The sequence below is a fragment of the Bombina bombina genome, chromosome 1 (assembly GCF_027579735.1).
Source record: "Bombina bombina isolate aBomBom1 chromosome 1, aBomBom1.pri, whole genome shotgun sequence".
Classification (NCBI taxonomy): Eukaryota; Metazoa; Chordata; class Amphibia; order Anura; family Bombinatoridae; genus Bombina; species Bombina bombina.
Window position 1 is genome coordinate 308401123 of NC_069499.1, and position 27556 is coordinate 308428678.

The window sequence follows — 27556 nt, forward strand, 5'->3', positions numbered from 1 at the left end:
TGGGTGAGTTTTATGTTAATAGAGAGTTCTTTAAATGCCTTGTGAATCTAGACTTCTGTGTTCTGACAAGCTTGGTATCGTTGAATACATTTCAATGGACAACACAGCAGCTGAATATGAAATGACTCTGTTCTCTGAATGCTACTTACAAGACAAAAGTGGTGAACATATTTAGGGCCAGATTACGAGTTGTGCGTAAACAGTTCCACAAGAGCAAAAAAGGGTTTATCGCGGGGGTTTGCACACGTCAGGTTTATCGCTTGTATTACGAGTTGAGAGTAAACACAATCACTTGAGCACAATTGAAGATAACGCGCATCAGGTTAGCGTAACCTCAGAGCTCTGGTTAACTGTGTTGTGAGCAAAAAAAGTCTCACAAAACATATAAAAAATACCGCCCAGGTGCAGTAAGTTGCCACGCCCTCCTAAGGTCCGTTGTACCGGGTGAGCGCTATTCGTGTACTGTTTCACGCCTCTTGGATGTCTCCTCTTGGCTTGTCTAAAGTGAATGTGGTTGAACAGCCTCAAATCCAATTTTGATTATCGGACTAGTGTCCTTTATATTTCAGCTAACTTATACTAGTTTCACATCAGCTGAATAAGACTGTGGACTGTGGATTTTATTTTGAATACCATATTGTATTTTTATCTAACCACCAGTGGTTTAATTTTGTGTTTTTAGGTATATTTTCTGTTTTATACATTCACATGATTTAGTAAATATTTATTTCATACTGTTTGGCGTGGTTGCTGTTTTATGCGCACTTAATTCTTGTTTTTCGTTTTTATCATCTCGAAACAGTGTGCAAATTCTCCTCTGACATCAACAAGGCATTTTTGTCCACACAACAGCCGCTCAATGGATATTTTTGTCTTTTTTGGACCATTCTCTGTAAACCCTAGAGATGGTTGTGCATGAAAATCCCAGAAGATCAGAAGTTTTTTAAATACTCAGACCAGCCCGTCTGGCACCAACAAACATTACACGTTCAAAGTCAAATCCCCTTTCTTCCCCATTCTGATGCTCGGTTAGAACTTTAGCAAGTCATCTTCACCACATCTAGATGCCTAAATGCATTAAGTTGGGGCCATGTGATTGGCTAATTAGCAATTTGTGTTACCAAACAATTGAACAGGTGTACCTAATACAGTGGCCGGTTAGTGCACGTGTTTACATATGTATCTATATATATATATGTATTTACAGACATATATACACATATAAACACATAAATACAAATGTATACATACTGTATATAGAGACATATATATGTATATATATATATATATATATATATATATATATATATATATATATATATATATATATATATATATATATATATGTGTGTGTGTGTGTGTGTGTGCATTAGAGCCCTTTGCAGTTAAGTAGATGAAAACATGTAAAACCATATTTATACAATATTCATATTTAGTAAACTGTTATACTGTGTATTTACTGTAAATATTTCACATTCCTATGTTCTGCACAAAGCAGAACATGTTCTAAGTATATATATATATATATACACAAACAAAAAGGTATTGGCACAAATCCATTTTCAAAAGCACAACATATTTTTTGAACTGCTGCAAAAAATTGTCTGTAAAAAAAATCAAAAGACAACTATTATTTTTAAATAAAATTGTGATCTTAGTCACACAATATGGCCATATTTTGTTTAGCCAGTCACCACTTACAAGGTGTCTCAGAGGGCTTAATCATTCCTGCTTTTACTCTTTATAATAGAATGAGACTCCCTGGCTTAATATTCACAACTCTATTACACTGTCAATAGCACACCTGAGCTAGGGTGGGGTGCTTTAACCAATGGGAGATGGTCAGTCTCCCTGATTATGTTTTAATACAAATACAAAATTTGGTTTAGCACACCTTACAAAAAGTTTATATACAAATCTTAAGGGATTAAAGGCCTACAGCTCGTTACCAGCAGAGAGGGAAATATAACTTAACCAATACCTATCAATAACTTATACTCTATAATAACTTATAACTATAAATAACGACACAACAACTTAGATTTAGTGGATAAATTTTAAACCGTCACAGGTTAAAAATTATGTTTATTATCAAAATTAGAGATAACTTAGGAGCCAACAAGGCAAAACTGGCGCCAAACAAGCTGGCTAACCCAGCGCTACAGGAGGTCAGTGGCCCCAACGGGAGGGTCCCCTCTGCCCTGGGAGATGCTACTGAGGGAAGCAAGCAGATGGACCCACCCGCAAGGGGAAGGAGGGGCACCTCGTGTGCACCTGAGGCTATCCGCCCCTCCCACTTTTAGATTGGCCACCGCTCCCCCCGTTCACCCTCTCCCCACGCAACAAGGCCACGACCTCCCGCAGTCAGGGTGCAAGACTTCTCCGCCTGTAAGGATAACTACCACCCCAGGCCGCTCGGACCGAGGAAAGCAGTAAATGGAGAATCATATACTACAGCTATGGGCTTACTGAGCTTAGATTGACTAATCATAACTATGCCATAGCGATACTATAATTTTGAGCCGCCAGAAAAAAGGGGAAGGGAGGGAGGGTAAACTTCTCTGCTTCAGGATCCAGGAGAAGAGGGCAAGGAGACTGACGTCAGCACATTTTAAGGTCAGGCTGGGGCTCCTCCCTAAACTAGCAACAATGTTGCACTACTTCACTACCCAGCCCTCACTCCTATCTCACTCACTACAGCCTTAACCCTTAGATTGCTACAGTCCCATTTGGTCCTTCCACTGCCTTAAGGGATTAAAGGCCTACAGCTCGTTACCAGCAGAGAGGGAAATATAACTTAACCAATACCTAACAATAACTTATACTCTATAATAACTTATAACTATAAATAACGACACAACAACTTAGATTTAGTGGATACATTTTAAACCGTCACAGGTTAAAAATTATGTTTATTATCAAAATTAGAGATAACTTAGGAGCCAACAAGGCAAAACTGGCGGCAAACAAGCTGGCTAACCCAGCGCTACAGGAGGTCAGTGGCCCCAACGGAGACAGCAGCAGAGGGGAGGGTCCCCTCTGCCCTGGGAGATGCTACTGAGGGAAGCAAGCGGATGGACCCACCCGCAAGGGGAAGGAGGGGCACCTCGTGTGCACCAGAGGCTATCCGCCCCTCCCACTTTTAGATTGGCCATCGCTCCCCCCGTTCACCCTCTCCCCACGCAACAAGGCCACAACCTCCCACCACAAGATAACCTCGGAGACGGTATCCTTGCTGCCACAATAAAACCTAGCACCTGACTTAAAGGAAGGGTATAAGAGACCTTCGAATATCACTTATAAATATATCCAAGGCTGCATCCTCTAAATGTACCCTATCCTTCCTGTAATGCTCAGTCTTGTCAGCCGTTAAGGCATTGTGTCTGACCACGAAACCTCCCTGCTCTGTGACGGTTCTACCTACAGTCGAATTAACTTTCTTCCTGACCCTATACGCTGCACTATGTGAGGACATGTGCCTCCATTCCAGCCTCGGTATAATATTGGACCAACCCAAGATGACATTGGGGATACAGGTTTTTAGCCATGTTATATCAGCCTGCATAATCTTAATCAGCTGCAGGACAGGAAGGGCACCTAAATCATTTCCCCCCAAGTACAAAATGATGATATGGGGCTTACCCCAGCGATTAAGGGCTTCGGACAAAAGGGAAGGGAGCCTAGGCCAACACATTCCTCTCTCCCCTAACCATCTAACAGACGCCCTGGCAGGGGGGAACCCAAAACTTTGTCCACCTGGACGGGATAAACACCAGAGAGATGCCTAGTGTATGTAGGAATGCCCTACAATCCAAATTCTTGTTGCGCCCTGGGATGCTCCTAAAAAAACAAAAAGGGGTTAGTAACTGTGTCTGACTGCAATCAGAGTTAAACAAGGGGCCGTACATAAGACCTATACTTATTAGAACGCCACCTCCCTAAGAGCTTAATAGATTCCACAGATTGCCCTGATGTCGCTGCGTTCGTTGCTGCACCTATCCTGAATGAGCTATTTTGGTTGCATCGAGACCCGCTATGGTAGCAGCGCGGGACAGTATTCTGCGGAACTGGTAAGTGGACAATGCAGAACCATTTTCATGCATAAGCAATGGGCCAGGAACTGGGGGACGAGTAGCCAGATAAAGGTTCACTAATTTAACAGGGCAGCAGTCACCTGACACTGGGGAAATGGTCACCCAAATTCCCTTTCCCTGCTGGTCAGTTTTTGAACGGGGGAGGAAGAGCAAAATAGAATCAGGTGATGCTTTAATATGCTGTATTTGTACGCCCCTATTTGTGCAACTTTTAGCTGGGGAAAGCAGTTCGCCCAGGGCAGCCGCGTATGCCAAGACAAACGCTGACCGGAATAAACGTATTTTATAGGGAGAAGAGCACACAGCCTCCAAAGCCGCCACCAGCCTCACCAAGCGTTCTTGGGTAATGGGCTCGCGGGAATCTTTCTTCTGCGGCTGCAAGCGACCCCAACCCTTGAGCACTCGCCGAACAAAAAATGAATTTGTGGGATCAGGTAATGCAAGGGCCCGATAGAAAAAGGCGAGTGCAGCCATGCGAGCCTGAACGGCACCGGGGCGTGCCCCCGCCGACCATAAACTCACCAGCCAGTTACGTAAGACAATTTGCGTAGCTGAAACCGACTCCACTTCCTGATCATGGCAGAAGGACTCCCATTCCCTCCAAGACCTGACATAAGAGTACCAGGTGGATGGAGCCAATGATGCGCGGACTAAAGGGAGCAGGGATACCCAGGATTCAGAAGCTGCCAAAGAAATTGGGGACATGGTAAGCCTGATCTGGCAGCGCAAGGAGCAAGACGCCTAAATGTCGCCCATTCAAACCTAGATAGGGCATCAGCAATTACATTATTCACTCCTGGGACGTGTTTAGCTTGAAACTGAATGTTAAGTTCCAAAAAGCGTAACACCAAGTGCCGTAACAAACAGACCACAGCAGCAGAAGTGGCAGACAATCTATTGATGGCATGCACTACACTAAGGTTATCTGTCCAGAAAACAACATTCCTATTAGAAAATTGTGGTCCCCATAACTCGACTGCCATGACTATGGGGAACAATTCCAGGAGTGTGAGATTTCGGGTTAAACCCCTACTTTTCCAATCTGCAGGCCAGGGGCCCGCACTCCACTCCCCCTGAAAGTATGCCCCATAACCACTGGATCCCGCGGCATCAGTGAACAGATGAAGTAGCTGACTCGAGATAGGTTCCGAGCGCCAGAAACGAATGCCATTAAAGTGCTGCAGAAAAGACTCCCACACCTTTAGGTCGGCAGTCATTCCCCCTGAAATATATATTTTTTCTTTTGGTTTGATCCTGCCACTTAATTTACTTTCAAGCCTGCGATTAAATACCCTCCCCATGGGAATAACACGGCTAGCAAAATTCAATAGGCCAAGGATTGACTGTAACTGTTTCAGAGTAACGAACTTTGAAGACACGGCCGCTTTAACCGCTTCTAGCATGCTCTGCACCTTATCAATGGGCAACCTGCAAATCATTTGCACCGTGTCAATCTCTATGCCAAGGAAGGTTAAGCAAGTAACTGGACCTTGGGTTTTTTCCTCGGCAAGAGGAACCCCCAAAAAAGCCATAAGCTCTCGCATTATGTTCATTGCCCGTAAGCAATCCTCAGAATCCTTCCGACCTACAATCAAGAAGTCATCAAGATAGTGCGCAATGCAATCCCTACCCACTCTATGAGCCACGGCCCAGTGCAAAAATGTGCTGAATTTCTCAAACAAGGCACAAGAAATGGCACAGCCCATGGGCAGGCATCGATCTACATAAAAACTACCCTGGAACTTACAACCCATCAGCGGGAAGGCAGAAGGATGTAGGGGCAACAAACGAAACGCAGATTCAATATCTAATTTCGCTAATAAAGCACCTCCACCACACCCCTGGACTAGCTCAAGAGCGCTATCAAAAGATTGATATCGCACTGAGGTAAGCTCAGGATCAATAGCGTCATTCACTGAGCTTCCCTTAGGGTAGGAAAGGTGCTGTATCAGCCAAAATTTTCCTGGCTCTTTTTTTGGTACTACCCCTAATGGCAAGATGACCATGTTAAGAAATGGAGGTGACCGAAAGGGGCCTATCATGCGTCCAAGGCAAATTTCCTTTTCTAATTTTTCCTGCACTACTTGAGGGTAATCGTATACTGAGCGTAAGTTCCTATGTTTGATTGACCTCTTAACAATCGCATTAACTGGAATGACGAAACCACTGCTGAAACCCTCTCTTAGTAAATTTGTAGCTTCGCGATCGGGGTAGCAACGCAGCCATAAGTCAAGCGCATGGGACCTCACTGGGGAGTGAGCTTTTTTGGCCAGCAAGGATTCTATTCTGGGGTTTAAATCCACAAGCGCTTCCGTTTTCGCATTTGTTATCTTGGAAAGCCCAGCAGAATCCACCCCTACGCTTACCCTTCTGGTTCCGAAAGGACTGAGGTGCAGCTGTGGTTGACGTGGAGGGGGAACACTGTGGGCCCAGGCGCTGCCAAAGATGGGAATCCGTGCAATCAAATGTAAGCACTGGGTTACCCGCCATTTTGCGCCTGAACTCAGAGTCATAGTCCCGCCACGCTCCCTCACTGAATTTCCTTTGAATCCAGTGGATTGAATCCGTGTATTTTAAAATGGCGAGGTTCTGATTCGGGTATCTCTCTAGATAACAGGAAGAAAACACTCTAAAACAAATGAGCCATTCCTCAAAAGTTTCGGGGCCTTTAACCTCTTAGGGCCAGTTCCATCGGAGCTTTTCTCCTTCTGTCTATAAGCCTCATGGGATAGTTCAAAAATATTGACGTATTTCCCCTGCTGTATTTTTTTAATAACCTTGGCTTTAAATGGGCATGCAGCGAAGGCATATAAGAGGGAATAGTGTCTCCGTGCATTGCAACCTTCCTATCAGGGATACCAGACAATGGGGAATTCTGCAGATGACTACTCTGATGCGCTGACTTTGCGACCGCCAAGGATTGATGAGCTAAGTGCGCTACCGCCGAGGATTGTGCATCCGCTGGCGTGGCTAATTCAGTAACCCTGGAATTCTGCTTAAAACCTCCTGACTGCATCTCGCGCCACATCTTTTTAACCATATGAAACATCCTCTTCTGACCCCTGCCCCTCAAGCCTAAAGACGTGTCACTACCTGAATCTGATTCGGATAAGGATGAGTCAGCCGAATCAGATCTATCATGTGTGAATGCAGGTGTACTATGCTCATTGAATAAATTTGCACGTGACTCACCAGTAGCAGAGGAGGATGGCGGAACCTGAGTCGATGTTAGCTCCGAAGCCGCTTGAACTGGAGCTGAGGTTGCAGCCTGGTGAACTTGAGTAGAGCTGGGTGCTGAAGAGCTTGCTGCAGACGCTAATGCTTGCTGCGAGGCGGATGGCAGGATAGATGCTTCCTGAAGAGAACTCATGCCGGACACCTGGTTTTGCGGTTGCATGACCCCCTGTAACAAAGAAAATAACTCGCGAGCATTGCGAACTTGTGGCATGGCAGGAGCTGCTAATGGTACATCGTGTGAAATTTGTGGCATATCAGGAGCTGCTAATGGTACATTATGTGAAACTTGCTGCCCATACGTACGATGATCATGAATTATGGGCATGTCATTCACCTGCCAGTCTTAGTTAGCACATTCACATCATGAATAATGGCCATGTCACCCATCCTGCCAGCGTTAGTTAGCACATTCACATCATGAATAATGGCCATGTCACCCATCCTGCCAGTGTTAGTTAGCACATTCACATCATGAATAATGGCCATGTCACCCATCCTGCCAGCGTTAGTTAGCACATTCACATCATGAATAATGGCCATGTCACCCATCCTGCCAGTGTTAGTTAGCACATTCACATCATGAATAATGGCCATGTCACCCATCCTGCCAGTGTTAGTTAGCACATTCACATCATGAATAATGGCCATGTCACCCATCCTGCCAGCGTTAGTTAGCACATTCACATCATGAATAATGGCCATGTCACCCATCCTGCCAGCGTTAGTTAGCACATTCACATCATGAATAATGGCCATGTCACCCATCCTGCCAGCGTTAGTTGGCACATTCACACCCCCAGTGTTATCAGTCACAATCATTCCATAACCATGAGGCTGTGAAGCATTCTGCAAAACATTCACCCTCTGCAAAACGTTATCTGCTTGTGCCTGACTCAGAGTTGCTGAATTTGCCCCACTATGCTGTGTATTCAAAGATACATGACCATCTGTAATGTGCTGCATTGCGCTAATGTTATGCGCTGCAATGCGCTGTCCCTCCATACTATGTGGTATACTATGCGCGGCAATGAACTGCCCATCCCTGCTGTGCTGCACATTAATTGCCATTGAACCCTGTGCATCTACAGCATTAGCTTGTTGTAGTGCAATCCTGGATTGTTGCAAATCACCAACATTCAATGCTGCCGTGTGCTGCGCAGCTTCAATATAGCGTGGCATATTATTACTAGGCCCAGGCCTTTTGCCCTGTGCCTTACGTAGCGGAGCTTTTCCTTTTGAATTTCTGTTTCCAATAAGCTGCCTAGACGTGCCGCGCCCTCTGGCCCAACCTATATTTCCAGTGTGCCCCCGTGTAGGAAATACACCCCTAACACTATTGGCCCCTGAAGCTTCATTGCCCCTTTGCATATTGACACCTGATTGCCCAGGTCCTACCCGGCCCAAAGCTCTCTCGTGATGCTCATCTGCAATCCGAGGAGCGATGGACCGTTCTTGCTGAGGACCGCTATCCAAATGACTGCCGGTGACGTAACCGGAAGGGGCAGGACGCGCGCTGACGACTTCCGGTATCGCGTGTGGACCAACCGGAATGGAGGACGAGGACGCCATCGCTGGAGAGGAGGATGAAGAAGCCATCGCTAGGAAGGCCGAAACCGCCGACGCCGCTGCAGGAGGGACCGATGCAAAGAGGGATCCGACCGAGGAGGCAGGTAAGACAGGGGGCAATGGAGGGGGCTGCACGATAAATTCAGAGGTAGGCCCTGAACCACCAATTACGTCATTGGCCAGATACGTGCCCTGTGCTGGTCCTGAAATGGCGGATTGAATCTGGGGGATATTTTGCCCTGCGCCACCAATGTTGCTTACATTAGTATCAGCCGCAGTATTAGATGCAATATTTGAAGGCCCTTGAGCAGCCAGCGCCATATTTGAAGGGCCCGCAGCACTCAATTGCAAATTTTAAGGCCCTGCAGTTACCGGCGCCATATTTGAAGGGCCCGCAGTACTGAATTGTAAATTTGAAGGCCCTGCAGCAACCGGCGCCATATTTGAAGGGCCAGCAGTAATAGAAACCGGGGGCATATTTGAAAGCCCTACTGAGTCAATAGAGCCAACATTTAAAGAGGCCATGCCAGCTGCGCTCACTAACGGACCCCCACTAACATCAGCCCCTTGAACAACTGGGCCAGAAATTATTTGTATATGATCTAGATGTTGCTGTTCTGGGGACTCCGGTATCACTGTCAGTGCATCCTGAGACTCCAGCTGTTAGCTAAACTGTTCTGTGTGTACGCTTGGATGCTGAGTTGGGGGGGACAACATCATCTACATTTTCCATATTGGTAGTGCTACTTATCTGCTTTTTGTTTGCAGGTCTCTGGAATTGAAGTTCCCTGAAGCGAACAGGAGGCAAGCTGGATCGCCTGGAGCGATGCATCCTAACCAGACAAGGCCTAAACGAGTGAAGAAGATAAACTTCTCTGCTTCAGGATCCAGGAGAAGAGGGCAAGGAGACTGACGTCAGCACATTTTAAGGTCAGGCTGGGGCTCCTCTCTAAACTAGCAACAATGTTGCACTACTTCACTACCCAGCCCTCACTCCTATCTCACTCACTACAGCCTTAACCCTTAGATTGCTACAGTCCCATTTGGTCCTTCCACTGCCTTTGTGAGTGCTTCCAATATGACCTAGTCAATACACAAACAAAAAGGTATTTGCGCACATCCATTTTCAAAAGCACAACATATTTTTTAAACTGCTGCAAAAAAATGCCTGTAAAAAACATCAAGAGACAACTATTCTTTTTAAATAAAATTGGGATCTTAGTCACACAATATGTCCATATTCTGCTTAGCCAGTCAACAACTTACAAGGTGCCCCAATATAGACTGGTCCTAACACTACAGTCCTTTGCCTCAGAGGGCTGAATCATTCCTGCTTTTTTTATATAAAATGATGTAAATATATAGGTATAAATATACGGTATATTTGTGCAAAAAACATCATATATGTATATATATATAAATATATATTTATTAATAAATAGAAATGAAGAACACATGTGGAATGTGAAATATTCATATTTTCATGTCGGGTTAGCACACTTGAGAATATGTGATCAGGTTTGCGCGCAAGTAGGTTGTTAGGTTTTTTGCACTTTTTTGCTCCTTTGACTTCTTTTGTTTACTTTTAACCCGACGCACACGAAAAGCTTACTTCTAGGACAATTTACGCTCAAGCAGGAGCATTAAATAGCACTCCATTTGTGATATAGCCCTTAATATTTAAACATATTTTAAAGTGATAGTAAAGGTAAAGCTGCAACAAAGCATAGTTATCCTTTGTTATTTAAAATATGTAGTGCAAGTATATATAATATATATCTACTTCTACTATGTGTAAAGAGAAAAAATCCCCTTTACAACTAGTGAAGCAGCTTTAAAAAATGCAAAACACATAAAAAGTCAATAAAAGTATGTGAATATTTTAGAATGATGTTAACTGCAATAACACACACACACACACACACACACACATATATATATATATATATATATATATACAGTATATATTTATATATATATACACACACACACATATATATGTATATATGTATATGTATATATAACAACAACCATGTTCTCAATGAACCCAAAAAACTCATTAATATCAAAGCTGAATAGTTTTGGAAGTAGTTTTTAGTTTGTTTTTAGTTATAGCTATTTTAGGGGGATATCTGTGTGTGCAGGTGACTATTACTGTGCATAATTATTAGGCAACTTAACAAAAAACAAATATATACCCATTTCAATTATTTATTTTTACCAGTGAAACCAATATAACTTCTCAACATTCACAAATATACATTTCTGACATTCAAAAACAAAACAAAAACAAATCAGTGACCAATATAGCCACCTTTCTTTGCAAGGACACTCAAAAGCCTGCCATCCATGGATTCTGTCAGTGTTTTGATCTGTTCACCATCAACATTGCGTGCAGCAGCAACCACAGCCTCCCAGACACTGTTGAGAGAGGTGTACTGTTTTCCCTCCTTGTAAATCTCACATTTGATGATGTACCACAGGTTCTCAATGGGGTTCAGATCAGGTGAACAAGGAGGCCATGTCATTAGATTTTCTTCTTTTATACCCTTTCTTGCCAGCCACGCTGTGGAGTACTTGGACGCGTGTGATGGAGCATTGTCCTGCATGAAAATCATGTTTTTCTTGAAGGATGCAGACTTCTTCCTGTACCACTGCTTGAAGAAGGTGTCTTCCAGAAACTGGCAGTAGGACTGGGAGTTGAGCTTGACTCCATCCTCAACCTGAAAAGGCCCCACAAGCTCATCTTTGATGATACCAGCCCAAACCAGTACTCCACCTCCACCTTGCTGGCGTCTGAGTCAGACTGGAGCTCTCTGCCTTTACCAATCCAGCCACGGGCCCATCCATCTGGCCCATCAAGACTCACTCTCATTTCATCAGTGCATAAAACCTTAGAAAATTCAGTCTTGAGATATTTCTTGGCCCAGTCTTGACGTTTCAGCTTGTGTGTCTTGTTCAGTGGTGGTCGTCTTTCAGCCTTTCTTACCTTGGCCATGTCTCTGAGTATTGCACACCTTGTGTTTTTGGGCACTCCAGTGATGTTGCAGCTCTGAAATATGGCCAAACTGGTGGCAAGTGGCATCTTGGCAGCTGCACGCTTGACTTTTCTCAGTTCATGGGCAGTTATTTTGCGCCTTGGTTTTTCCACACGCTTCTTGCGACCCTGTTGACTATTTTGAATGAAACGATTGATTGTTCGATGATCACGCTTCAGAAGCTTTGCAATTTTAAGAGTGCTGCATCCCTCTGCAAGATATCTCACTATTTTTGACTTTTCTGAGCCTGTCAAGTCCTTCTTTTGACCCATTTTGCCAAAGGAAAGGAAGTTGCCTAATAATTATGCACACCTGATATAGGGTGTTGATGTCATTAGACCACACCCCTTCTCATTACAGAGATGCACATCACCTAATATGCTTAATTGGTAGTAGGCTTTCGAGCCTATACAGCTTGGAGTAAGACAACATGCATAAAGAGGATGATGTGGTCAAAATACTCATTTGCCTAATAATTCTGCACTCCCTGTATATATATATATATATATATATATATATATATATACAGTATATATTTATATATATATATATATATATATACACACACACACACACACACACACACATATATATATATATATATATATATATATATATATATATATATATATATATATATAAATAAAATGTAGCAAAGAAGCACTCACTGAACTTGTTCCAACTGTGACAAAAATTTAATGCAAAATAGTCATTACTATTTTGCATTAAATTTTTGTCACATTTTACTATTATCCTCATAGCACCCTGACAAGCTGCAAGAGTTGGTGAGAGTGCACTTACACCAATCTTTGGAAATATATATATATATAGTATCTATAAATATGAAAATATAATAAATTAATATAAGCAAAAGGGGTGCCACATAGAGTGAAACTGTATGAATAAATCTGGTACAATACACTCCACTTGTTTGTAGGCACCCATACGGTGCTATCAGAGCAAGCTGGAGTTCTCAGTGTCCAGCTCCCACCTATCTTGATGATAGGTGTTTGTTTAAGTAAGTGATTGATTTCTGTCTCTGTTGCAGTCAAGCATGCATAGGGTTGCATACCAGAAGATTTATTGGTGACTAAGCATGATGGTGGGTGTGCCACAGAATGCCCTCCAAAAGCTTTACCATAGACCCCACTCTTGATCGTACATGTATATTTTTTACAACTCCAGCTTTGATCCTTGGAGATATTTTTGCCACTTGAACCATCGTCTTCACAAGAAGAAGTGATTTTTTCTGACCATAGAACCCAATCTCATTTGAAGTTCTAGTATTGTCTGGCAAACTGAAGATGCTTGAGTTTGTTTTAGGATGAGAGCAGAGGTTTTTTTCTTGAAACCCTTCCAAACAACTTGTGGTAATGAAGGTAATGTCGGATTGTAGTTTTGGAGACTTTCTGACCTCAAGACGCAACTAACCTCTGGAATTATACAGCTGTGATTCTTGGAAATAATTTGGCCATCGAACCATCCTCTTCACAGTGCATTGAGACAATATAGACAAACATCCTCTTCCAGGTTGATTCATAAAATTTCCAGTTGACTGGAACTTCTTAAAGGGACATGATTTTTCTTTCATGATTCAGATAGAGCATGCAATTTTAAGCATTTTTTTTGTTCTATTGCTATCTTTATTTGAAAAAGCAAGAATATAAGCATAGGAGCCGGCCAATTTTTGGTTCAGCACCTGGGTTGCACTTTCTCATTGGTGTCTAAATGTAGCCACCAATCAGCAAGTGCTACCCAGGTGCTTAACCAAAAATGGGCCAGCTCCTATGTTTACATTCAAATGAAGATAGCAAGAGAACAAAGAAAAATTGATAATAGGAGTAAATTAGAAAGTTGCTTAAAATTGCATGCTCTGTCAGCCATATAGAGTCAATCCAGGATTAGGCCCAACCGCTAGAGTGATAATTAACACACACACTAGCACACTGAGAGAAAACCAGGACGTGACCCACTCAGGAAAGAAAAAACAGTTAGTATGAAGGGAAAGAAAAACATTGTACTCACAGATGATGCAGGGCCATGGGAACAGGTACTTGATGAGAAGTAGGAGTACAATGTACAGAAACGTAAAAGCAGGCTGAGGATATTCCATTAGCGTAGTCAGGTAAAGCAGAGGTCAGTATCACTTTAAAGCAGGCAGAGGATGATCCGTTAGAGTGGTCAGGAAAAGCAATGGTCAATGTCCCTTTAAGCAGGTTTAAGGATTTAGTAACAGAGTGGTTAGGCAAAGCAATGGTTAATGTCCCTTTAAGTAGGTTTAATGATTTGGCAATAGAGTGGTCAGGCAAAGCAATGGTCAATGTCCATTTAAGCAGGTTTAAGGATTCGGCAACAGAGTGGTTAGGCAAAGCAATGGTCAATGTCCCTTTAAGCAGGTTTAAGGTTTTGGCAAAAGAGTGGTCAGGCAAGCAATGGTCAAATGTCCCTTTAAGCAGGTTTAAGGATTCGGCAGCAGAGTGGTCAGACAAGCAATGGTCAAATGTCCCTTTTAGCAGGTTTAAGGATTCGGCAACAGAGTGGTCAGGCAAAGCAATGGTCAAATTCTTTAAGCAGGATTAAGGAAAAGGCAATACGAGCCAGGAAGCAGGAATCAATATCCGACAAACGGGCACCAGAGAGAAGTCCCTCCGGAGATTTAAAGGGCCGTGATGACTTAGGGGGCGTGACACAGGAAGGCTGCGTCACATTACTAGGCAACGTTACATGGCGAAGAAGGAGAGAGAGAGATTGCCATTGTGACACGGCAATGATTGGATCATGACACTATCTGAATCATGAAAGAAATTTTTTGACTAGAATATTCCTTTAATTATTGCCCTGATGGTGGAAATGGGTATTTTCAATGCCTTTGTTATTTTCTTATAGCCATTTCCCATTTTGTGAAGCTCAATAACCTTTTGCCACACATCAGAGCTATATTCCTTGGTCTTACCCATTGTGATGAATGACTAAGGGAATTTGGCCTATTATCATTATTATCAGATTATAAACTTTCGACCTCAATAATTGCTAATAGGTTTAAAGCCGTACTAGACCCTTTAATACATACAGATCAATCGGGATTCATGGTAAGTAGGAATTCCACAAAAAATATGCGAAGGGTTCTCTCTTTAATCGAACACTATTGGGTTAATAAAGATAATGGGAAAGATAGTGAAAGAAAAGAGGCTGCTATATTCACCATTGATGCAGAGAAGGCTTTTGATTTCAATCGCACCGGACCACTTATTCACTTCTATCGACAATTTTGGGCTTACAGGACAGTTCGCAGACTTTATAAAGATCCTTTACAGTAACCCAACTTTGGTTCTCTTAATTAACGGTCAAAGGTCTTCTTCTATCAAAATCATGAAAGGCACGAGGCAGGGATGCCCGCTCTCACCCTTGCTGTTCAACATGGCAATAGAGCCATTAGCTACACTGTAAAGGAAGGAACTGGAAGGTTTATTATTAGGAGGGAGAAGGATAGTACTGTCATTATATGCAGATGACCTGATGGTATTCATCGGGGATTCGAAAAAGAATATCCCCATCCTATTAGAAATTATAAGTGATGTCAGTACCTTTTCAGGATACAAGATTAATTTATCAAAATCAGATCAGAAATTTTATGGTAGGGAGTGTAATTAAGACACCCTTCAAAGAAGCCAAAGAGCAGATTAAATACCTTGTAATTATTTTATGTAAAAATCCGGCGGACTGGTATGACCTAAATTATAAGGAAGCCTGGCCATCGGCATTAAAAGATTTGCAGAAATGGAAGATTCTCCCGCTGACCCTATCAGCAGCTAAAGTTAATTTAGTAAAAATGATTATTTTACCAAAAATCCTATTTTTGTGCCAGAACCTGCCATTATTTATTAGGGAAAAGGACATAAGGAAGTTTTATTCATGCTGCAGTCAATGTTCTGGAAAGGGGGGAAAGCCTGCATAGCTCTCAATAAATTGATGCACAAGAAAGAATAAGGGGACTGGGGTTCCCTGATATTAAACTGTATAACCATTCATTTCTTGTGAAAATTGCTTGTGATTGGCTGACAGGGAAATATTTATTTTCCTATTCAATGATGGTACAAAGCATGATCTCCCCCTCTCTCTGAAAGGGCTACTACATTTGAATATCAGAAATATTCCCAAAGAAATTGGTAAACAAAAAATAATTTTTAATGTTATAGTGGCATGGATCAAATATTTACAAGAGGTTGCAATAAACAACCAGATTTCACATTTTCTACCGATTGTGGGTAACCCTGATTTTCTTTCAGGCTCAACCTATATTGTATTTAAGAGATGTGCACAAAAAGGCTTAATATTTCTCCATCAATTAGAGGATAAAGAACTAAAGGCAATCAAAACATTTGCTGTGTTGTCGCGGGAGTTCTCCCTACCTTATTAACGCCTAGATTACGAGTTCTGCATTAGCCTTAAAAAGCAGTGTTAAGGGGTTCTAACGCTGCTTTTTAATGCCCGCTGGTATTACGAGTATGGCAGGTACAGGTGTACCGCTCACTTTTCTTCCGCGACTTTTGGCTACCGCAAATCCCATTACGTCAATTGCGTAACCTATCTTTTTAATGGGATTTGCCTAATGCCGGTATTACGAGTCTTGGAAGAAGTGAGCGGTAGACCCTCTCCTGTCCAGACTCCTACCGCATAAAAAAGTCAGTAGTTAAGAGTTTTATGGGCTAACGACGGAGCATAAAGCTCTTAACTACTGTGCTATAAAGTACACTAACACCCATAAACTACCTATGAACCCCTAAACCGAGGCCCCCCCACATCGCAAACCCTATAATAAAATTATTTAACCCCTAATCTGCCGACCGGACACCGCCGCCACCTACATTATAGCCATGAACCCCTAATCTGCTTCCCCTAACATCGCCGACACCTACATTATATTTATTAACCCCTAATCTGGTCCCCCAACGTCGCCGCCACCTACCTACACTTATTAACCCCTAATCTGCCGACCGGACATCACCGCCACTATAATAAATGTATTAACCCCTAAACCGCCGCACTCCCGCCTCGCAAACACTATAATACATTTTATAAACCCCTAATCTGCCCTCCCTAACATCGCCGCCACCTACCTACAGTTATTAACCCCTAATTTGCCGCCCCCAACGTCGCCGCTACTATAATAAAGTTATTAACCCCTAAACCGAAGTCTAACCCTAACACCCCCCTAAGTTAAATATAATTTAAAGAAATCTAAATAAATGTACTATAATTAAATAAATTATTACTATTTAAAACTAAATACTTACCTATAAAATAAACCCTAAAATAGCTACAATATAAATAATAATTACATTGTAGCTATTTTAGGATTTATATTTATTTTACAGGCAACTTTATATTTATTTTAACTAGGTACAATAGCTATTAAATAGTTAATAACTATTTAATAGCTACCTAGTTAAAATAATTACAAAATTACCTGTAAAATAAATCCTAACCTAAGTTAAATATACACATAACACTACACTATCAATAAATTAATTAAATAAATTACCTACAATGATCTAAACTAAAATACAATTAAATAAACTAAAGTATATTACAAAAAAACAACACTAAATTACAAAAATTAAAAAAATATTACAAGAATTTTAATCTAATTACACCTAATCTAAGTCCCCTAATAAAATAAAAAAGCCCCCCAAAATAATAAAATTCCCTACTCTATATTAAATTACAAAAGTAATCAGCTCTTTTACCAGCCCTTAAAAGGGTTTTTTGTGGGGCATTGCCCCAAAGTAATCAGCTCTTTTACCTGTAAAAAAAAATACAAGACCCCCCAACATTACAACCCTCCACCCACACACCCCTACTCTAAAACCCACCCGATCCCCCCTTAAAAAAACCTAACACTACCCCATTGAAGATCACCCTACCTTGAGGCGTCTTCACCCAGCCGGGCACCGATGGGCCAGAAGAGGACATCCGGACCGGCAGAAGTCTTCTTCCGATCGGGGCAGAAGAGGTCCTCCATCCAGCAGAAGTCTTCATCCAAGCGGCATCTTCTATCTTTATCCATCCGGCGCGGAGCGGGTCCATCTTCAAGACATCCGACGCGGAGCATCCTCTTCTTCCCGACGACTAACGACGAATGAAGGTTCCTTTAAATGACATCATCCAAGATGGCGTCCCTCGAATTTCCGATTGGCTGATAGGATTCTATCAGCCAATCGGAATTAAGGTAGGAAAAATCCGATTGGTTGATGCTATCAGCCAATCGGATTGAAGTTCAATCCGATTGGCTGATTGGATCAGCCAATAGAATGCAACGTCAATTCTATTGGCTGATCCAATCAGCCAATCGGATTGAACTTCAATCCGATTGGCTGACAGCATCAACCAATCAGATTTTTCCTACCTTAATTCCGATTGGCTGATAGAATCCTTAGGTTTAGGGGTTTATAACTTTATTATAGTAGCGGCGACGTTGGGGGCGGCAGATTAGGGGTTAATAATTGTAGGTAGGTGGCGGCGATGTTATAGAGGGCAGATTAGGGGTTAATAAAATTTATTATAGTGTTTGCGAGGTGGGAGTGCGGCGGTTTAGGGGTTAATACATATTATAGTGGCGGCGATGTCCGGTCGGCAGATTAGGGGTTAATAAGTGTAGGTAGGTGGCGGCGACGTTGGGGGGGCAGATTAGGGGTTAATAAATATAATCTAGGTGTCAGCGATGTTAGGGGCAGCAGATTAGGGGTTCATAGGGATAATGTATGTGGCGGCGGTGTCTGGAGCAGCAGATTAAGGGTTAATAATATAATGCAGGTGGCGACGATGTCGGGGGCAGCAGATTAGGGGTTAATAAGTGTAAGATTAGGGGTGTTTAGACTCGCGGTTCATGTTAGGGTGTTAGGTGTAGACTTAGAAAGTGTTTCCCCATAGGAAACAATGGGGCTGCGTTAGGAGCTGAACGCTGCTTTTTTTTTCAGCCAGTTCAGCCCCATTGTATCCTATGGGGAAATCATGCACAAGCACGTTTTTCCAGCTTACCGCTATCGTAAGCAACGCTGGTATTGAGATTAGAAGTGGAGCTAAATTTTGCTGAACGCTCACTTTTCTGAGGCTAACGCAGCCATTCAGAAAACTCGTAATACCAGCGTTGGCTTAAGGGAGCGCTGGAAAAAAAGGAGCGTTAGCGCCGCAAGTTTTTACCGACAAAACTTGTAATCTAGGCGAAAGAGTTTTATGCATACCTACAAATTAGGAACTATTTTGGACAACTGACAGGAAAGCATGGCACTATTTGGTCCCTAGGGGTAATTAAGACCAGCATTAAATTATATCAGGCAGGGATAAACCCAATTTCAATATGGTATAATGCGCCGATGGTAAGTGCGGGTAAAGCTAACTTAGAAAAGACATAATTAAAATGGCTGAGAGATTTTGCTGAGACATTATTCCCTATATGGGGAGGGGTAAGCAGTATGCACTATATGTGAGGAAATGGTGTACCTGGAATCCCTTTATATTGATTGCCAAAGTATTTAAATATATCTTTGAGGCTTATTCAAGGGCTAGACGCTGGGAGCGGTTTGCTTAAGGGCTGTTATTTTTGTCACTGGCCTGAGGGAGTGCAGTGTTTTTTTGTTTTGTTTTTTTTTACAATGTTTCACTTGAGGTGTATGCAAGAGGGCACATGGCTTATTTTTTACATTGGATCGACATGTTTGTTTTTGCTTTGCTACCCATGCGGGTCTTAGTCAGGCTAGAGTTACGCCCGCGGTGGGCGGGGCCTATTTTTGCGCGCTCAGATGTGCAGTATCATCCGGATCGCATAGGCAGCAGAGTCCTGGGCTCCGGTGGGGCCTAAGTTGTCTTGACCTTCGAAGGGTCTTTAAAGCTTCTCAAGCAGCTGCAGTGTTTTCCGGGAGCAGGTAGGCACCACAGGTGCAGGGGCCTGAATAAATATAATAAATAAATAACTGTTAAATCGCTATTATTTTGTTTCTTACATATCTCAGCGAGTGGATGCAATACTGATAGAGCATTTTTTATTGCCACAAACACGTTTTTGAAGATATCAGAGAAATTGTTGCGCTTTTATTATTTAAAGGCGAAGTACAGTTTTTTTTGTATTAACATTTTTGTCTATATAACTTGAAGTCAGAGCTCAATATTTTAAGCAAAGAACGACCATTATTACTATTGCTAGTCTGTTTAACATGTCTGAAACAGAGGAAACTCCTTGTTCTATGTGTTTAGATGCCACTGTGGAACCCCCTCTGATTTTTTTGTCCCTCGTGTACTGAGAGGGCCTTGCAATGTAAAGCACAGATTTTATGTAAAGAAAACGTGTCTAAGGATGATTCTCAGTCTGAGGAGGATCAGGGTATACCGCTAAATTCTTCCCAAGCGTCACAACCTTTAACACCCACCCAAGCGATGCCTGGTTCTTCAACCGCGTCTAATTCATTTACTCTGCAGGATATGGCTGCAGTTATGTCAACTACCCTTACAGAGGTATTATCTAAGTTGCCAGTGTTACAGGGCAAACGCAGTAGGACAGAAGTCAATGTGAATACTGAGTCCTCTGATGCTTTGTTAGCTATACCCTCACAGGGATCTGATTTGGGGGTTAGGGAACTTCTGTCTGAGGGGGAACTTTCCGATTCGGGAAGTGCGTTACCTCAGACAGACTCGGACGTCATGTCCTTTAGATTTAAGCTTGAACACCTCCGCCTGTTACTTCGGGAGGTTTTAGCGACTCTGGATGACTGTGACTCTATTGTGGTACCACCAGAGAAATTGTGTAAAATGGACAAATACTTAGAGGTACCTGCTAACACTGATGTTTTCCCGGTTTCTAAGAGAATTTCGGAAGATTATTAAGAGGGAATGGGACAGACCGGGTATCCCGTTCTCACCTTCTCCTAATTTCAAGAAAATGTATCCCATATCTGACACTGTTCGGGATGCTTGGCAAACAGTCCCTAAGGTGGAGGGAGCTATATCTAACCTGGCTAAGCATACAACTATTCCTATTGAGGACAGTTGTGCTTTCAAAGACCCTATGGATAAGAAATTGGAGGGTCTTCTAAAGAAATTGTTTATTCATCAGGGTTTCTTTCTACAACCAACGGCCTGCATTGTACCAGTTACCACTGCGGCGGCCTTCTGGTTTGATGCCTTAGAAGAGTCTCTTAAGACTGAGACTCCTTTAGAGGATATTTTAGATAGAATTAAGGCTCTAAAGCTGGCTAATTCTTTTATTACAGATGCCGCCTTTCAGATTGCCAAATTGGAGGCTAAGAATCCTGGATTTGCTATTTTAGCGCGTAGAGCGTTATGGTTAAAATCTTGGTCTGCTGATGTGTTATCTAAGTCAAAGCTTTTGGCTATTCCTTTCAAGGGTAAGACCCTTTTCGGGCCTAACTTGAAATAAATGATTTCTGACATTACGGGAGGTAAGGGTCATCTCCTACCTCAGTATAGAACTGCTAAACTGCGATTTTCGTTCCTTTCGGAACTTTAAAGGAGTCCCCTCTTCTTCCTCTTCTTCCGCCAAGCAGAAAGGGAAATTTGCTCAGGCCAAGTCCGTCTGGAGACAAAACCAGGCTTGGAACAAGGTTAAACAACCCAAGAAGCCCGCTGCTGCTACCAAGACAGCATGAAGGGGCGGCCCCCAATCCGGGACTGGATCAAGTAGGGGGCAGACTTTCTCTCTTTCCCAAGCTTGGGTAAGAGATGTTCAGGATCCTTGGACACTGGAAATCGTGTCCCAAGGGTATCAGCTGGAATTCAAAAATTCTCTCCCAAAGCAGAGGTTTCTTCTTTCACGATTGTCTGTAGACCAGATAAAAAGAGAGGTGTTCTTACGTTGTGTAAAAGACCTCTCTACTATGGGAGTAATTTGTCCCGTTCCAAGACTGGAACAGGGGTTTTACTCAAATCTTTTTGTGGTCCCCAAAAAAGAGGGCACGTTTTGACCCATTTTAGATCTAAAGAGTCTAAACAAGTTTCTCAGAGTCCCATCCTTCAAGATGGAGATTATTCGAACAATTCTGCCATTGATCCAGGAGGGTCAATATATGACTACCGTGGACTTGAAGGATGCATATCTTCATATTCCTATCCACAAGGATCATCACCAGTTCCTAAGGTTTGCCTTTCTAGACAAACATTTTCAGTTTGTGGCTCTTCCCTTCGGGTTGGCCACAGCTCCCAGGATCTTTACAAAGGTTCTAGGGTCACTTCTGGCGGTTCTCAGGCCATGGGGCATTGCAGTGGCGCCTTATCTGGACGATATTCTGATCCAGGCATCGTCTTACCATCTGACAAAGTCTCATACAGACATGGTTCTGTCCTTTCTGAGGACTCACGGGTGGAAGGTAAATCTAGAAAAGAGTTCATTAATTCCCCAGACAAGGGTTCCCTTCTTGGGAACTCTAACAGATTCCATATCTATGAACATTTTCTTGACGGAGGTCATAAAGTTAAAGATTCTAAATACATGCCGAGCCCTTCAGTCAAATCCTCGACCATCAGTGGCCCAATGCATGGAGGTAATTGGATTAATGGTGGCGGCAATGGACATCATTCCGTTTGCCTGTTTTCATCTCAGACCGCTACAGCTGAGCATGCTCACGCAGTGGAATGGAGATTATGCAAATTTGTCTCCTCAGATAGATCTGGATCCAGAGACAAGAGACTCTCTTTTTTGGTGGTTGTCACAGGATCATCTGTCCCAAGGGACGTGCTTCCGCAGACCCTCATGGGTGATAGTGATGGCGGACGCCAGCCTACTGGGTTAGGGTGCAGTCTGGAATTCTCTGAAGGCTCAGGGTGTGTGGACCTGGTCGGAGTCTCTTCTTCCAATCAATATTCTGGAATTGAGAGCAATATTCAATGCGCTTCAGGCGTGGCCTCAGTTGGCTTCGGCCAAATTCATCTGCTTTCAGTCGGACAACATCCCGACTGTGGCTTACATCAATCATCAGGGAGGAACAAGAAGTTCCTTAGCGATGACAGAAGTATCCAAGATAATTCGGTGGGCGGAGACTCCCTCTTGTTATCTGCCAGCAATCTACATCCCAGGAGTGGACAACTGGGAAGCAGAGTTTTTAAGCAGACAGACGTTCCATCCGGGGGAGTGGGAACTCCATCCGGAGGTCTTTGCCACCCTGATTCTCAGATGGGGCAGACCGGAGTTGGATCTGATGGTGTCTCATCAGAATGTCAACCTCCCGAGATACGGATCCAGGTCAAGGGATCCTCAGGCCGAACTGATAGATGCCTTGGCAGTGCCTTGGTCATTCAACCTAGCTTTTGTGTTTCCACCCTTTGCTCTCCTTCCCCGGGTGATTGCTCGGATCAAACAGGAGAGGGCTTCAGTAGTTCTAATAGCGCCTGCCTGGCCTCGCAGGACTTAGTATGCCGATCTAGTGGAAATGTCCTCTCTGCCGCCATGGAAGCTTCCATTGAGGCAGGACCTTCTCATTCAGGGACCCTCCAACACCCAAATATAGTTTCTCTGCAACTGACTGCTTGGAGATCAAGCTCCACCCTTGAGTTTGAATTTAGTTCTTAATGTTCTTCAAGGGGTTTCGTTTGAACCCATGCATTCCATAGATATTAAGTTGTTATCTTGGAACGTTTTATTTTTGGTTGCTATTTCTTCTACTTGTAAAGTTTTGGAGCTTTCAGCATTACAATGTGACTCGCCTTATCTTATCTTTCATTCTGCTAAGGTGGTTTTACGTACCAAACCTGGGTTCCTTCCTAAGGTTGTTTCAAATAAGAATATTAATCAGGAAATTGTTGTTCCTTCATTATGTCCTAATCCTTCTTCTAAGAAGGAGCGTCTGTTGCATAACTTGGACGTGGTCCGTGCCTTGAAGTTTTACTTGCAGGCGACTAAGGATTTCCATCAATCATCTTCATTATTCATTGTTTTTTCTGGAAAGCGTAGGGGTCAGAAAGCTACGGCTACCTCTCTTTCTTTTTGGCTGAAGAGTATCATCCGTCTGACATATGAGACTGCTGGACAGCAGCCTCCTGAAAGAATTACAGCTCATTCTACTAGGGCTGTGGCTTCCTCATGGGCATTTAAAAACGTTGCTTCTGTTGAACAGATTTGCAAGGCTGCAACTTGGTCGTCTCTTCACACTTTTTCCAAATTTTACAAATTTGATACTTTTGCTTCTTCTGAGGCTGGTTTTGGGAGAAAGGTTCTTCAAGCAGTGGTGCCTTCCATTTAGGTTCCTATCTTGTCCCTCCCTTTCATCGGTGTCCTGTAGCTTTGGTATTGTATCCCACAAGTAAGGATGAAATCCGTGGACTCGTCATATCTTGTAAAAGAAAAGGAAATTTATGCTTACCTGATAAATTTATTTCTTTTACGATATCATGAGTCCACGGCCCATCCTGTCATTTCTAAGACAGGTATGTACTTATTTTTATTAAACTTCAGTCACCTCTGCACCTTTGGCTTTTCCTTTCTCTTCCTAACTTCGGTCGAATGACTGGAGGTGGAGGGAAGGGAGGAGCTATATATACAGCTCTGCTGTGGTGCTCTTTGCCACTTCCTGCTAGCAGGAGGTTAAATCCCACAAGTAAGGATGAAATCCGTGGACTCGTCATATCGTAAAAGAAATACATTTATCAGGTAAGCATAAATTTCCTTTTTTTTTCTTTTTTTCTTTTTGGTTCTTTTTTTGTTTTGTTCCCATAGATAAAGGAGGTGAGAAGGGGAGTGCAGAGAGTAAAGAAGGATTAGGGTTAAAATAGAAAAAATCGATTAAATATTTAAATTACATAATAATACCCCACTGTGCCAGGTCAGTAAGATGTGCTTAATAGTTCATAAATAAGAGAAAAATAAGATGAAAGATCAGGACGAGTACAGTGGATAATCTTTGATCGAAAGGCAAAATATTTTAAGCGCTATTAACTGCCATTTTCAGTGATACACTTAGGTAGGGTGCATAGGACTCCAGCTAGTTTGTATTAGGTGATTTGTGGTCAATTTTGCATGTTTATATTCCCTACGTTCAGGCTTTTAGAATTTTTTAAGTTAATGGCAGATGTGTCTATGAATATTTTAAAGGCATAATTAAACATTAAGAGACTGATTTACCTGGATAGTATGTGTAGGATGTAACATGACTTGTATAATATAACCTGATGTAAATGGATTCAGATTCAGATTGCGCCTTGGTTCATGTTATGAGACACTGTATGTTAAGATTATGTCCGAAAGGCCATGTTAGGTTTGGGGCATATGATTCTATGTAGCAGGTATTATATGATTTATGGGTAAAAAAATTTATGTTCTCTACTCTCAGGCTTTGAGAAATGTTATGTTTAGTCAACGGCAGAAGTGACTGTGAATAGCTTAAATGCATAATTAAAGGTTAAGCGATAGACCTACCTGAATACTATGGCATCTATTTATCAAAGCGTCAACTGACTTGCATTCGAGGGCACCAATACGCTTGTCTAAGATTGCCTAGCATCGCTGCTGCAGACCTGAATACGTTCTCCAAAATTATCAAAAAAGCTGTCAAGTAGCCGTGCATCAAGTACGGTGCGATGAGCAGCAGACTGTTGTTAACTAACAGTCATCGATCTCGCTGCTCTTCGGCTTTTTTAAAGCTTTCTTGGTACCCTGTCATTAAACACTATACTATACTGTTTACCCCCTAAACTGCCACTCCCGGAGCCCACCGCAGCTAAATAAATTGTTTAACCCCTAAAACGCCGCTCCCGGAGCCCACTGCAACTCTAATAAATGTATTAACCCCTACATTATATTTATTAACCCCTAATCTTCCCTCACTACACCACCACCACCTACCTACATTTATTAACCCCTAATCTGCCGCCCCCAACGTCGCCGCCACTATATTAAATTTATTAACCACTAAACCTAAGTCTAACCCTAACACCCCCTAACTTAAATATAATTTAAATACATCTAAATAAATATTACTATCATTAAATAAATTATTTTTATTTTACAAGCAACTTTGTATTTATTTTAACTAGGTACAATAGTTATTAAATAGTTATTAACTATTTAATATCTTCCTCGTTAAAATAAATACAAATATACCTGTAAAATAAAACCTAACCTAAGTTACAATTACACCTAACCCTACACTATAATTAAATAAATTCCCTAAACTAAATACAATTAAATACAATTAAAAAAAATATCTAAAGTACAAAAAAAACTAAATTATAGAAAATAATAAAATAATTAGAAGATTTTTAAACTAATTATAAATAATCCCCCTAACAAAATAAAAAAGCCCCCCAAAATAAAAAAGCCCTACCCTACACTAAATTACAAATAGCCCTTAAAAGGGCCTTTTGCAGGGCATTGCCCCAAAGTAATCTTTTACCTGTAACAAAAAAAATTACAACCCCCCCAACATTAAAACCCACCACGCACACAACCAACCCTACTCTAAAACCCACCCAATCCCCCCTTAAAAAAAACTAACACTAACCCCTTGAAGATCACCCTACCTTGAGAAGTCTTCCCCCAACCGGGCCGAAATCCTCAACAAATCCAGCAGAAGAGGTCCTCCAGACGGGAAAAAGTGGTCCTCCAGACGGGCAGAAGTCTTCATCCAGGCGGCATCTTCTATCTTCATCCATCCTGTGTGGAGTGGCTCCATCTTCAAGACATCCGACGTGGAGCATCCTCTTCTTTCGACGGCAACTGAAGAATGAAGGTTCCTTTAAGTGACGTCATCCAAGATGGCGTCCCTTCAACTCCGATTGGCTGATAGAATTCTATCAGCCAATCGGAATTAAGGTAGGAAAAATCCTATTGGCTGATGCAATCAGCCAATAGGATTGAGCTTGCATTCTATTGGCTGATTGGAACAGCCAAAAGAATGCAAGCTCAATCCTATTGGCTGATTAGATCAGCCAATAGAATTGAACTTCAATCCTATTGGCTGATTGCATCAGCCAATAGGATTTTTTCTACCTTAATTCCGATTGGCTGAGAGAATTCTATCAGCCAATCGGAATCTAGGGGACCCCATATTGGATGACGTCACTTAAAGGTACCTTCATTCGTCTTTAGTCGTCGGATGAAGAGAATGCTCCCCGTCAGATGTCTTGAAGATGGACCCGCTCTGCGCCGGATGGATGAAGATAGAAGATGCCATCTGGATGAAGACTTCTGCCCGTCTGGAGGACCACTTCGCCCGGCTTGGATGAAGACTTCTCCCGGCTTCGTTGAGGACTTCGGCCCGGCTTGGATGAAGACTTCTCCCGGTAAGTCGATCTTCAGGGGGTTAGTGTTAGGTTTTTTTAAGGGTGTATTGGGTGGGTTTTATTTTTAGGTTAGGGATTGGGCCTGCAAAAGAGCTAACTGCCCTTTTAAGGGCAATGCCCATCCAAATGCCCTTTTCAGGGCAATGGGGAGCTTAGGTTTTTTTAGATAGTATTTTATTTGGGGGGTTGGATGTGTGGGTTTTACTGTTGGGGGGGTTGTTTGTATTTATTTTTACAGGTAAAAGAGCTGATTACTTTGGGGCAATGCCCCGCAAAAGGCACTTTTAAGGTCTATTGGTAGTTTAATTTAGGCTAGGGTTTTTTTTTATTTTGGGGGGG